This window comes from Drosophila novamexicana, unplaced genomic scaffold, assembly GCF_003285875.2.
Source record: "Drosophila novamexicana strain 15010-1031.04,08,12 unplaced genomic scaffold, DnovRS2.1 tig00001583-arrow-arrow-pilon, whole genome shotgun sequence".
Lineage (NCBI taxonomy): Eukaryota > Metazoa > Arthropoda > Insecta > Diptera > Drosophilidae > Drosophila > Drosophila novamexicana.
This window is the reverse complement of record NW_020824868.1, coordinates 401,965-417,035: the sequence shown is the minus strand read 5'-3', so window position 1 is coordinate 417,035 and position 15,071 is coordinate 401,965. Positions and strand designations below refer to the sequence as shown.

The 15,071-nt window shown below is 39.2% G+C and overlaps 1 protein-coding gene across 3 annotated transcripts in view; it reads left to right on the top strand.

The window, feature by feature from the left end:
- The first annotated feature begins 3,938 nt into the window (after positions 1-3,938).
- LOC115768064 (cAMP-specific 3',5'-cyclic phosphodiesterase) overlaps positions 3,939-15,071 on the top strand; it is a 141,896-nt gene continuing 130,763 nt past the window's right edge. For 2 of the 3 annotated variants that reach the window (XM_030712509.1, XM_030712507.1), the window contains exon 1: positions 3,940-4,198. The gene's annotated coding sequence lies outside the window, so the exon portion shown is untranslated. Of the gene's footprint in view, positions 4,199-15,071 lie in introns of all 3 variants that reach the window. The other variant, XM_030712508.1, reaches the window with a different exon arrangement.

Genomic DNA, 15,071 nt, shown 5'->3' with positions numbered 1-15,071 from the left:
CTATTCTTTTGTGCCACTGTGCAGCATGTTGCTAGGGGTTACACTGCTGCTGCTGCTGCTGTTGCTGCCGCTGCTGCTGCAGTTTATTTATTTGCTCTTGCTGCTTTTGCTTGCTTTGTTCGCTCTTTTCGCAGTTGCCCACCAATTTCGTGCAGCAGCCAAACGAAGCCGAAAACTGTTAATGCCCTGCACCCATTTTCACGGGGTACCAAAAAGATATAGAAGACTTCAGAAAGTATATAGCTTCTCGATCAGCCGAGCTTATCGTCAAAAATTGATGAGTTAGATGCTTCAAATTTGTAAATATAATGTCAAGAATAAGAATTGTTTATTCATTAACTGCTCGAAATCGATCGGTCCTGAAAATTTAATTGAGATCGGACTATGCCCACCGAAGTCATTCAGAAATGAATTTAGAGAAAGAAGATGAAGAAGAATAAGAAGGATAAATAAGCTGCTTATGTATGGGTCCAAGAAATTTTGAATGGTTGTAACAACCACTCGGCCATAGGGTATCTTTTAGTCGTACAGTTCAACCTAGAGCACTTTTTCCATTTTTATTTTATTTATTTATTATTTTTTTTTTTTTTGCGAGCTGCCATGCAGCAAAAGCCGAAGAGCCAAAAAGCTGAGTCGGTGCAGCAAATGCCACTGCTGCTGCACTTTCATTTGCCGCTCGGTGTTCGTCGCTCGTCACTCGCAACATGTTGAAAGCGAACGTAAGGCGAACCGAACCGCAGCCGAGTTGCGACTCGTTGTTGGCTCGTCGGAAGTCACGAATCGCTGCCGCTTGTCAGTTGCGTAGCAAACGTCTAGCGTGAAGGTTTAGTAGCAGCGACTAGCAGAGCTAAATAGAAACCGGCGGCAGTAGCAGCAGCTAACTACCAGCAGCAGCAGCAGCAGCACGTGCATACAAAAGCATCAGCAAAATCATCATCAGCAGCAGCAGCAACAATTGCATCAAGCATCAAGCGACAACAACTTTAACGTGCCCGTTTGTAAAGTCGAGTGTTTTGCCATTTCTAGCCTCAGCACGATTGCTATATGGTATTTTTTTGTTTTTGTTTTGGTTTGTTTGTTTTTTTTTTTGTTGTGTGTCGCGTTTTGAGTGCAAAAGGTGCTATGAAAGCGAATCAAAGTGCACAGCCCTGGAAATGTGATGTGCGTGTAAAGGCGAAGCCATCGCGAGACTCTCTAAGATACTTGCTAGCATTTTGTGCAACAGCCAATAACAAAAACAAAAACAACAACAACAAAGAAACAGTACTTGTTGCAGGGCACAGAATCCATAGAATCAAAAAATAAATAAATAAATAAATGCCGCGTACAGTTTTTTTTTTTTTTATAAATTGTAGCACACAGATCGTGTCGGTGACGTTTTCATTTTGCCATTTTTTGTTTTGGGCGCCCCCTTGGCCATATATGAGCACAATGATTAAGGTATCGACTATGTGGCCCATATATGGTTGTTTCAGTTTATGTATACGGCCCAAGCTCTGAGCACGGCCCAGAGAATCGAAAAGTTGTCAAAGGCAGCTTTGTCTCTAGTGTGGGCGTCTCTCATTTCAGGCAATTCCCGATTTATTGCACCAAATTAATTGCTTTTATTGATTGTTGTTGTTTGTTTAGCATCAATTTTAAGCCGCTGCCTGGGAAATTTATATTGTAACTTATGGCCAGATAGCGAGAGAGAGAGAGAGAGAGTGAGTAAGTGAGAGAGCGACGCAATTTGGTGTTAGGCTAAATTTGTGCAGTATTTCGCGGATTATCGCTATGATCTACCTTGCTGAAACTTCGGTCAGGTGGGTCCACAGATAAGCAAAATTTCAATTAATCACAATGATTAATGTTAGCCTTAAATGACAGCCAAAAAACCAGAAGAAACAAAAATTGTTAGAAGCAAGCAGCCTCCATTTAACCAGATAAAATCTGGATAGTCAAGCTGTCGCTGGGCTGCCAGCCGTTGTCAACCGGCCAAGAGTCCATATATGTGGCATGACTCAAAGAAATCAAATTCAAAAGCTAACACACGGCAATAATATATTTTTCATATCACTTGCTATCAATTAGCGCTAGAAACGCGTCAACTCTAAAGCGCGATACGACACATGCTCTTGGCCAACTATTAAGGGGTTGTCGTGGGTGAAGGCTAGGGGGGGGGGGGGGGGGGGGGGGGGCTGCGGTGCTGTGTAGTGTGTTGGACATAAGTAGCAACTAGAGTAGATAGAGAGAGAGAGAGAGAGAGAGAGGGAGAACGATATCGTTGTCGACATTTTCTTAGAGAGTTGATCGCCTTAGCCCAGGCAGGCGAAAATGCGGCCGTCTGTCTACGAATTTTTGGCAGCAATCAAAATTATTGGACGGCCCCCAAAACAAAGGAAAACAACAACACCAACAACAACAACAACGAGAGCAGTAAACGCATTAAAACAACAATGTCTAGAAAAATTAACACAAATTTTTGCGGCAGCCGAAAACTATTTTAAAATGTTCATTAAGCGAAAAATGAAAAGCGAAAAGCAGTCTACAATTTTGCAACACATCTCACCGTAGTTCAAATGCCCTACAAATCTTATAAAGTTCTAACGATGGCAACAAATTTTTATGTATATATGCCCTAACTGAAGTTGTCAATATCTGTAGCCCTTTTTGTTCTTGTTATTATAATATACTTCCTGTCTTAAAAGATTATCAGATTATATTCTAGAGTATGGCTTTTATCTTATAGAATTCATCGCAGTGACTAAAGCGTATATTCCCTGCGCAATTGTATCTTATCGCATATATAGCTTAAGAATATCAGCTTTGATTACAAACGATTCTTATTTTTTTGTTATTTTTACAATTTCCAATCTTAAGTTCTTCAAAATCCGCCAAATATATAAACACATGATATAGCAAAACTAGATATGCTCACCAGATCATATTAAAGTCTAGTATGGCATTTCAGAGCGGGAATATAAATACATTTAATTTATTTATGGCAAGCCCAGCTATTTATCAGTCTGTCATATATATTGGTTTTCGAATAAAAATACGTTAAATTAGATAGCAAACAAAAAAAAAAAAAACAAAAAACAAAAGCAAAAGGCTCAGTTCTTAAAAGTTCTTAAGTTCTTTAACGAGGCTTATTCAATCGTTACCACTGTGACAAGTGAGGCAATAGCACTGATGTACTCAATGCAGGGTATGCCACAATATTGTCTGTGGAAATTCATCAAATTGTTTTCAGTTCTTGGGTTTTTGTTTTTGGGGCAATGCTAAGTGCTTGTGTCGCATAATTCACGCACAGCGTAGTGCAACAAAGTGTGCGTAGTTGTATCTCATAGATACGCGTTAAGCGTTTTGGGTGTCACTGGCTCTACCCCCTCCTCTCCCTCTCTATCTCCCTCACTCTCTCCCTCCCTTTCTCTCTCTCCCTTTCTCTATGTGTATCTGTGAGTCTTTGTGTGCTGGTTTGCAGCTGGGCTTGGGATTAGAATTTCATTTCGGTGGCCATTAGATGTGAAACTTATTTATTTATAAACACATACAACGCGCAGTCGAGTGTATGAATTCTGTGAAACAACGAAGACAGGCGACAAATTTTACGATAAAAATAAAAATAAACCAAAAGCAAACAGCGACCAAATCCGTTGGCCAGCCAAAGCCAAAAGGTGCAAAACAAGGACATAAAATATTTAACGAAAAATTAGAATGAACAAAAGAACGCAAAAAAAAAAAAAAACGAACAACCTAAAGAATATCATAATAATATTAATAACATGAGCAAAAGCCATTCTCCGTGTTTTCACTGCGTGCTTAAAATTAATTCATTCTTTTCTACTCTTTGCGCGTTAATTCCAACAGTTTTGGCCGCTTTTGCTGCCTTCAAAGCGGCCGCTTACCAAATTCCAGACAAGCATACCAAAAAATCTCTGAAAAGAAAATAAAAAAAAAAAACATCACGCATACGCATAAGTAAGAAAAAAAAAAAAAACACCAAACCAAAAGCTAAAAAGCAATTAAAAACGAAACAAATTGTGCCGTAAGTCAAGTTGGGGGCACTCGCCCAACTACCACACACCGAACCCCACAAGCAACTGCAAGAAAATAAAAAATACATTTAAAAAAATAAGGAAAATAAAATAAAAACAACAACAGAAACAACATACGCATCGCAACAACAGGAAGGTCGTCAGAAACAGCGATACAAAAGGTAATTTAACAGCAAACGGAATAAAAACTACAAATAATGTAATTAACTTTAAAATAATTAAAAAACTACAAATTGCAACTGAAACTCTAACTCAAACTCCAACTCGAAGCGGAAAACTGAAAACTCAAACGTAAACTGCAATTGAAGCTCGAAACACTCGAAATTTTGGGCAAAATATATTCGCACAACCGTCAAGGAAATACGGATCACACATTACGCATCCGCCATGTGTGCCCATCGAGAGTACAGGATATTTGTCTGTGCTCGTGTTTGTTGTTCTTGTTTGCATGTTCAACATTTGCACTTGGTTGCATTTAATTCAATTTGCGGTTAAATTTTGTTAGCCAACATCTCATGCTCAAAAGGGAAAGTTCAATGCGTTATATGCCGAATATATATATGTAGTACGTAATAAATAGCAATTATTGGTTGGGCCTTGTGCGAATGCAATGCCACGAACCTCATATTGTTGCCCAATGCAATAATGATGCACTTTTGTGACCATATTTATATATTCATAAAGTTTTCAGCAAATTTGATCTGCCGAAATAATTGCAATTAAATGCGGTATGTCATCATCGTCTTTGAGCAGGCCCACTATTTCTCGGGTACTCAGTACTCAGTATTTTACTTGCATTCCAATTGAAAAGCGAACAAAATTTCACACCTATCGATCAATAAAATTAAAGAGTCTTTTAAAGCTCATGTTACTTGACAAGATGCCAAATTGAGTTTTCTTTGCTGCACGGCTTCTGTCAAGTAATCGTCAACAATTGTGTTGGCGACACCTCAACGACAGCCTGACAGGGCATGCTGATATTTAATGAAATGCATAGTTAACTGTCAGCTTCCAGATGTTTATTTTTTTTAGCTGCTGACATACGTCTGCATATTTACATGTATGTGCATTCTTCTTCAGGCAGCCGTAGTGCATGCTAACTTTACACAGGCAGCTGAGGATGCTGAATAAATTGTTAAAATGCTTGTTAACTTTGACAGTTACTTGACTAAACTTGACTAAATCCTGAGAGGTGGCATTCGCTTCGGTGGATAAATTATCATTTATATTATTTTGAGTTTATCCAAGCTGTGAAGAGGCATCAAAAGTTGATTAACTTGCAAATCATTTGTGCATTAGATTGGTAACAATGATTGCAACTAATTTGATTCAATTAAAGGCCCATGCATGCATTTTCTATGTGACTTTAAGTGTTTACACATCCACGCGCACGCACACACACACACAAACACTCACTTGCACTCAGGCGTCAAAGCTGAGGCGCCACTTGTAAGTCTCTCACACACACACGCACGCACATACGCACACCCAACTGCAAATGCAATTGCTGCAGCTTCTTCTCCTGCTGTTGATGAGCCAGATAATTGCCACATGATTGCCCTGTAATTTATACAATGCCGCACATAAGTTAGCCCACTTGCTACCTATTTGCGGTTTGATGATTTATTTTTCATGCATTTGATATGGCTGGCACTTAAGGTATATATATATATGTATGAATATATATATATATATATGAATATATATATTTTGGGCGGACTGTTTTGCCTACTAAGTTAATCACGTTGGAGAAATGCGACACGTTTCATAATCGTATCGCTGGCCGCTAAAGCCGTTTAAAGCAGCGGGTCTTAGCCAGGCCTGATAAGATAACTGTGCTCGCCCACGGGCACTAGATAGTTGAAAACAGCAGCGACTTATGACTCGGGTCTCAAGTATTGGGCCGCAACACGCACAAATTGTTTGCACTGTGCGACAACTTTTAACCCGAATGGCGTACAAGTTCCATGGCGTACAATGTGAATGCTTGTTCCAGTAGCAGAAATCTGAAAATCAATTAATAGGCGACATTGTGGCTGTGCAACATACTTTAATCAGCCGACATCCAGGCTAAGTTCGCCACCCCCTTCCTACGTCTCGCACTGTTGCGCTCTCTTTTCGAGATTTGAGCTGTTTGATAAGCGGCGACTCATGTGTGCGTCGATTGTGATAAGATTGAGATAAAGTGTTAACTTTAAACATGTGCCACATTCTAAATATATACTCTCAATAGGCGTCTGTGCGTGTATGTGCTTACTTCTCGACATGACTGTGCTTACTGCTGACTGCCAACTGCCAACTGCCACACTGCCAACTGCCAAGCGGCTGAGACGACGCCCTGCACTCGTCACAAGTGGCCTGCACTTCAGCGGCACTTAAAGGATTTGCATTTACACAGTGTCAATTACTGTTATGCAATTGCGACGGGCAGCCCACTCGAAAGCCGTAGCCAATCCGTTCGCTATCTAATACTCTACCAAGCAGACACTCTCGCTCTCTGCCTCTGCCGCTGGCTTACTTTAAATACATTTTGCAGTTGATTGGCAAATTAAGACAAATTTGTTGAAAATTGCTCACATTTTGTCATAGAAAATTGTAAAAATAAAAATCGGTTTGCCTGGCAGCTAAAAGATGGTTGTCTATAAATTATGGGTGGGTTTTTTCGTTTTGGGTGATTGGTCGGTTGCTTGATTGCATGGTGTGGCATGTGGCATATGCGTCTTAAGGGCAATTTACATTCAAATGAATGAAGCAAGCATCTACTGACGTTGAGGTTTCGCATGCTTCTGACACACACACACACACACACACACACACGCACACACAGAGTAACACACTCTGCCATTCATTTCCCCATTTGAAGTACATGGCTAATATGAAATGTAAGCATTGCGTTCTTTATAACCTTTTCTTACGCAATTGCAACAGCGTAAAATGCCACAGAACTCCCACTTGCAACTTGTGGCTACAGCTGCAACAGGATCCTTTCAAAAGGCTGTATTCATTTCATTCATATGCGTAATTGGTTTGAAACTGACGTTTGCTACTGCAAGTTCTCACATTCAGCACATTGTGGCTAGATCCAAGACCGGTGCGTGCTTATACAAACTATTCAAATGTTGCTCAGTACCCATTGAACATGTGTAAATATGATTACCGTAGCTTTGTGGTTGAACATGCAAACTATTAACAATGAAAGAGGTGCAATTTGCTAAGGAAATATATCCTCATATTTCATACGCATCCCGAGTTTATCAGTTTTTTCAATATATTCTTCCATTTCAATATAAAGTCGACAAATAAATATTTTAAGATTTGGTTTTTGAAGCATTATTTGAAGCTCATAAGAGCTGGTTATACCCAAAATTGGTATGTTGGCTCTTGGAAAGTGTACACAGATTTAAAGTATTTCATTTTTGTATGAGATATTAACGCCCAGGATATATCATCAGAATCGAAATAAAATATTCAATTATGGTTTAGGATCGGCTCTTCTTTGCTCAACACATCCGTTTCAAGGTTCGATTTTAAGTAAGCAACAAAAATAAATAAAATGGTAACCCGCTTCATATCGATTCACAGTATTCCCATGTATTGCAAAATTGATAAAAACAAAGCCAATGTCAAATATTTTATATAGAACCGAATTCATTTAAATGAGCGTGTGACTTTAAAGCTGCCAAAATTTCTTACGGTTCAAAAAAATGTTTCACCTTAATTGCAAAACATGCTGTTGTTTATATTACAGTCACACGTTATACAACACTCACACTTAATGAATGTGTTCATGGGTATTAAACACTTAATAAATACTTAAGTAAATAATTAGTATAAATTGTTCTATTTGAAGAATGTTTTCTCTTATACACGACTATTTCAATCAAAACCAATCTCTATTGTGATAAAGTGAAAATCTGTTGCGACACTCTCAATAATTGCTGGCATCAAATTACGCTTGAATAATCAACATGATTCAGTTTTATTCGTTGTTGAGCACTTGATGTCGAATAAATATTCGTGGCTCTTCGTTTGCCACCGACCATCCCGCCAAGCCCGATGTCAATCATTCATTTGGGTTTGCAAGTATATTTATTTGTACTTAGCATTTCCATCTAATTTGTCACTCAAGTTGCCTGTGCAAAACAATTTTCCTCAATTTTCTTGCATTCACTTAGCATTCACTTTGTACTCACAACACTGTTCGTTATTTTCAATTAACGTTGCTTTTCCTCGTGCTGGCATTTAGCTGGTCGGGCACTAATTACAAATTAAATTCATCATATTTTATAATGTCGAGCCGAATTGTTGCTGTTGTCGTGCATATGTCTGGCAGCGCTGCCAGTCTTGCCACTGGGTTAAAATTGTTTAATTTGCGATATTGGCAAATTGTTGGTGGCCATAAAATGGCTGACTTTTGGCCATACAAACTTTAACTTGACACAAATTGCAGGCCCTAATTTGCCATTAGCACGCCACAACAGCAACAACAACAACAACAACAACAACAGCAAAAAGAACAACTACAATAATAACAATAATGTCCAGCACAATAAATGACTACCGACAGGTTGGCAGCTTCGATTTGCGTCTCAGTTTGGCATTTTTTTCTCTCTCTCTCTCTTTTTTTATGCAAAATGGTTGCCCAACCTGAACCTGAGACCACACAAAACCTATAAATAATCAATATGTGCGTGCATTTGTGTGCACGCGCGCTTGTGTGTGTGTGTGTGTGTGTGTGTGTGTGCCATGGGAACATTTATGGCTGCCATTTTCTATTGGACGAGTTGATGCAACATGCCAAAAAGTGAGGCTCGCTTATTGATTGATTAGACAGGTTTATCAGTAGCACGATTGCCAAAATCTATTCATTATTTGTTGCCCCCGACGTGTCTAATTTAATGACAAAAACTTTTCAGCTGTTATTATATGGGCGTGTGTCTACCCGTGTGTGTGTGTGTGTGTGTGTGCTTGTGTGTATATAAATGTGCCGCCCTTTAAGTTAAGCATACGTTGTAGCTGCAACCCTTAAATTTCAACTAAGCTAGGCTACCCGGTGTGTATAATTGAACACGAATTAAGTGAAGAGAAATGTCGCACACTCACACACAAGCGACAGCTTTAAAATATCTGTAAAATGAAATGTTGCGTTTACGCATAATTGCCTTATGTTGTGGGAATGTTAACAAGTGAAGTTCACAACGCAATTCTATGCCACTTGAGGTTATAATTAAAGCTCATAAATGAGTTAACATAAGATTTATAAGTTTTATAAGCTGAAAACAACTCAAAGTTAGTTCAATAAGCCCATTCGAGAAAGTTTGACAAACTTAGACTGGCTGGACTTTACACTGCGCACAGTGTGCAGAGAACGGATGCTGCAGAGTCGAGAAGTCGACAAGTAAAATGGAACTACACTTGGGCAAAGATCAAATGTGCACAGCCAGATCTTTATATTAAAAATTTCATAGAAGAATAATTCAAATGCTTTATTTAACTAACAGCTTAAGCGGTATTTCCCAAGACTGTCTACACAAACGATATTAAAATTTTGAACAGCTGCAAATATTTTGATTTGAAAAAGTAAATATTGAAGACAGACAAAAAATAAATGTTTGTATGAGCTGCATATAAATAGATTTTCTAGATGGTACTGAGTGGATTCTATCACCTTGTCATCTTAGATCTATCCGGATGTTACTCGTACAAGCCGCAGCACTTCTTAAGACCCAGCGACTTGTGTGTGCGTGTGAGTGTGTGTGTTGTATGTGCCAAGCATATTAGCAGAGCTGTAATGGCCGTGCAACAATCGTATTTCTTGGGGCAATGGGGAAGTCGCGGATGTGGCCTGCTTAATGTTGACAGAGATTATGTGACAATAAGCTTGGATAATGCATGTGGGGGTGGGGTGAGTTGGGTGGTTGGGTGGTTGGGGAAGTAGCTAACAAAATAAGGGCACAATCTTGTTGCGTCTCTTGTTGCCTGTCGCTGCTGCTGCTGCTGCTGCCGCTGCTGACGACGACACTGACGTAGCAGCGAGCAGCAAGCATCTAACAGCTGTCAATTGTGTAAATATTTTGTGCCAAAAGTACAAATAGAAATGCCATTCGATAAATCGAGGCACATGACTAGCCTTGCATTAACAGCTGCGAACTTGTATCTTGTATCTTGTTCACTCTATTTTGTATGTTCGTAATGTAAAAACAAACAGCACATTAAATGCTGGGGAATTCTCTTTAAATTACAATTCAATTGTTCGGCACCAGCACGCCCTGACGAATTCTCCGAATAAAATTATATATATTATTGATAGATATATATGCAAGAGTATATAAGGGAGTAAGGTTAACGACTAACAGTCAGTTAAGTTGTCTAAGTACAGCCCTTTGATGTCATGTTACTTGTGCAGCTTGTGTCTAGCATGCAGAATCCTGCCGATGTGGAAATGCAAATTTCATTGGCATCTATGCGTTTCCCAGGCGCTCAACCTTCTACTTTCAGTTGCCGAGAATTTCGAATCGCATGCAAATTGAGTTGACTGTCAATTACTCAGCAGTTGGTCCAATTCAACTGTCATCTCAGTGTATCTACTGTGCGTACGGTTGGATTATCTATTGTTTTTGTTACAGGGCGTGTGCGTGTGTGTGTGCCTGTGCTTGTTGGAATGGGAGTAGGACGTATGCATGGCACTGCATATGTAAATGCTTGACCAGGACATCAGACCACAGAATATCTGTTAGTCCAAAGCGCGTTTGACGTTTATTGAATGACATTTTGTAGCCGCATTCAAAATTCCCATGCTTTGCCATGCACATTGGCTACTTCATTATTGCATTGCGAAAACTAATAAGAACATCTTTCCGCACTAGCGTCTATCTACTGTTGCGTTTCGGCCATTGGCAATTAAAGCTCAATCGCATATAGGGCATCCATTTTTGGCCATCGAAATCGCTAGCCAAATCGACGGTCAACATTTCACACCTCTGGTGAACTGCGGCAATATAATCAATAAATTGTGCATTTAATGCTGCAAACGTTTCACAAGTTTATAGCAAACCCCGACGGAGAGCTCATCGATTTACTTTCATCGATATGCGAAAAAAAACAGCTTTGCAGTTTTAATCGGGCGATTAATTCGCGATATTCATTTACAGATTGTTAAAGTGATATGTCGATTTATTTCAAGAGCATTAAGCTGCTCTGTGAGTGCACTCGACCAAATTTAAAACATCGAAAATCGATGAGTCAATTGACTTGTGGCTGGTTACTGGCGGCTCTTCTGTGTGTGGAGCATGTAAATGCTGAGCATTATTTTTATTCACATCTCGTTATCCCGTGTACTCGATTGATATTGGCAACGGCTGGCTTTCAGTCTATGTTGAGCAACTTGAAGCCAAACAATCAAATTCAATTATTTGAAGACATCGCCGAAAACGCGTCGCAAACGCAATTTCAAAGGTTGTTTTTCTTTTCTGTCGACACGAAATGGAAAAGAATGCTTGCAATTTAATTTTTAAAGTGATTCAGCTGGAAACCACTTTTCGCTAGAAATTGTGTATATCGAAGAGCGTAAGCATTATTGATATGTGCTTTTTCGATAACATATTTGATTTTTCCCAACATTTAACTGACATTTTTGCAATAACAAATTAGAAGCCCTTAATTGCCTTATAATTATTCGACACACTTGCCGATGACATCGTTAGGGCATATCGCAACCTCCTAACGAAATAAATTGGCTTATCGATATGCATTTGAATTGAATTAAACAAGTGAATTCATATAAATCGCCTTTTTAACTGACCTTCATTCATCATGTTCTCTGACAATTGTATCAATATTCAATCAATTTCTCTTATTTATCATATCAAATTGATCGATTGCATAACAATCACAACTGTTGATTGTCACTCGCATCTCGAAGTGGAGCGGCGTGCGTTATCCACAGTTGACGCCGGCAGGTGAATAGCCATAGCCGGCCTGCTGTTATCATATGCCGATGCCACGTTTTACAGCTCATTGTGCCATTGACAAAGGCGCAATGCTTTCATTCGGGCCATCAAAGTCGGCAACCAGCAGCAGCTGGCGCGCCAGCAAACCAGCCAAGTAATGCGATGCTGCCATAAGCCCTGCTCATATATGTACATGTACGACACAGAATAACAGCGTTGTAATTATCAGTATGCAGCTGCAACATCATCATCAGCATCGGCATCGTCATCATCATCATTGTGATGGCTATGCTCCTGTCGAGCTGTTTTACCATATCTCGTACTTTGGGACCTTTGTGACGCCCTGTTCTGCCCCGCGTGGATTTCAAAGCGTTTGGTTTTCTCTCACGTCTTTGGCTCTCCACCTTGTGCCACATCCCATTGGCAACCACACAGACGCACACAGACGCACACACGCACACTGGCCACATGCTACACCTGATATTAATGCCGCCCACTGCAGCTGACAGCAACTGTTTCGTGCCAGTTGACGCTCAATTTGGAAATATTTATGCGCGAGTATTACGCACAATTGTAGGGAACATGAAAGACAGAGCCAAATGGTCTCTCGGCCAATCGACTTAATGGCCAATATATCATCTTATATGAATGCCACACTGCCCTTTAATTACACTCGACAGCAAAGTTTGCGGGCTCAAATTTAAAGTGAGCAAAAACAGGCGTCTCTAATAATAACAAAATGAAAATCAAATCTTATTTTCAAAAGCTTTGCACAAATATTTTCTCATTTAACTGAAAAAAATCTTTTCATTTGTTTATTAATTCTGTTGTCCAGTGTTTTATTAGCAATAATTGGATTATTTATTTATTATTTTTGTATTCATTAATTTCTCTGGCCATTTGGAAATTCAGAATTTGGTCAATTGGAAATCTGTTTTTGCTCAAACAAAATTACGCGCTAATCAAACAATCAAATTATATCGAAATGCCAAAGTGTTCATATTCATAATAACAAAGACAACAACAAAAACAACAAATGCAGCAACATCACGAGCCACAACAACAACAATTTTCAATAGAACTTAAAAATATTTGCCGAATTTTATACAATTTCGTCTTTTTTTTACTATTTGTCTTTTTATCAAGCTCGAGGCAAGGCGGGTAAAAAAAATTCGTTAAATCTAATTGAAATTTATGAAAACGCTACGTGACCTTCTTTTTTATACCCTGCCCTAAATGTTTTGTAATACAATTTTGTAACTTATTGAAGCTTAAGGCTGCACCGAAAAACCTTTTCAGTTTCGCATCCCTCGAAAGCTAAGCAAAACTTAAACTTAGTCGGAGAGCACACAACAAGATAACTTTGTACTATGTGTTCGTTAGTTTGTTTTGTTTATTCTGCGATATGTATTCCGAGGGTATGAGCTCAATTAGATCTTAACTGTAGTTCCGGCTTTCATTTGGTTGGAGTTGATTAAAGCTAAATGTGATATCTTAATCGATAATCCTTTTAAAACTTTGTTGGATTTGACTCATTATGAGATTAAAATATGAAGTCAATTAAAGCAACATCTTAAGTCCTTTTAGATCCTTCCCAGTTTTCACTTAAGATCAGATTATCATATAAGGTCAATTAAAGCAGAAATTTGACTTGAGATTTAACTTAATACCAAATTGTCATATATCTAAAATTTAAATAATCCTTTCAAATCCTTGACTGATTTGACTCAAGATCAGATTATTAACCATCCCATAATCATGGATGCGCAGACATATATGTACATATAGACTTTCCAATTGATTGATGTCTGTTAGGGTATTTCATCTTTGGCTAGCTGTTATATCCGGGTTAAGTTTAAAGTTGTTTGCTCTTAACTTTGGAACTTTCAGGCGAAACAAGCTCCCCAACCGCCCCACAAACTTAATTCGGTTGCCGACAATTTAACAATGTTTTAATGGGGCGCCTACACTCTGAGTGGTTGCCGTTGCTTTTGCTTCTGCTTGTGCTTGTGATGTTTTTGCTGTTTTTGCAGCCGCATAAAGTTGTATCCAAACATTTAAATCCAAGCCTTTTACTCATTTCAAATTCCTTTTATTTTTCACCTTCTGTTTTGGCCCCGGCCAGCTCTTGATTGGCTGCCTGGCACAGCTCCATGGCGGCCATTTTGTTGTCGCTGGTTTTTGTGTCTTTTGTGTATAGCTGCTACCTGGCGGCAGCTACCTGTTGTATATGAATTTGCAATGAGTTTTTAATTAGCTTTTGACATACATAACTAAGCAACAACAAGCAGACAGCCAGCCAACCAGTCAGCCAGGCAGCATGCACTACAATAATCTCCAATGGAATCAAATGCAAAAGTTTTTGCGGCCATTTTCAACTTTTGCCATGACCACTTTTAAGTGTGTATGTGTTCGTATGTGTGTGTGTGTGTGTGTGTGTGTGTGTGTGTGTGTGTGTGTGTGTGTGTGTGTGTGTGTGTGTGTGTGTGTGTGTGTGTGTGTGTGTGTGTGTGTGTGTGTGTGTGTGTGTGTGTGTTTGTGTGTGTGTGTGTGTGTGTGTGTGTGTGTGTGTGTGTGTGTGTGTGTGTGTGTGTGTGTGTGTGTGTGTGTGTGTGTGTGTTTGTGTGTGTGTGTGTGTGTGTGTGTGTGTGTGTGTGTGTGTGTGTGTGTGTTTTTGTGTGTGTGTGTGTGGGGGAGTGTGGGGGTGTACACATGGCAAAGTTGCCCAAAGTGCAAATACTAATTAATTAAGCTGAAACTCAATTTAGTTGAAACAAAGCCTCAACACGAAATCGAATGAAGCTGATTTAATACTAGAGGAAACTGAGTCACATTTGAGCTGTGCATTAGTTAGTAAAACCCCAAATAAGTAATAAAAACAAGTTGGGCATTCATGGGAAACCAGAGTACTATGCTTAAAACAAGCACATTTAATATTGTTGCCGTTCCCAATATACGACAGCCTGTTGAAACTTAGATAGTGTTTGCTTATCCACTAGAATCTAGTATTATCGCCCTTGGCTAGTTTGCCCGATAGCTAATGTTAATGTATATGTTATTGCCTTTTAAACAAACTGATAAGCGC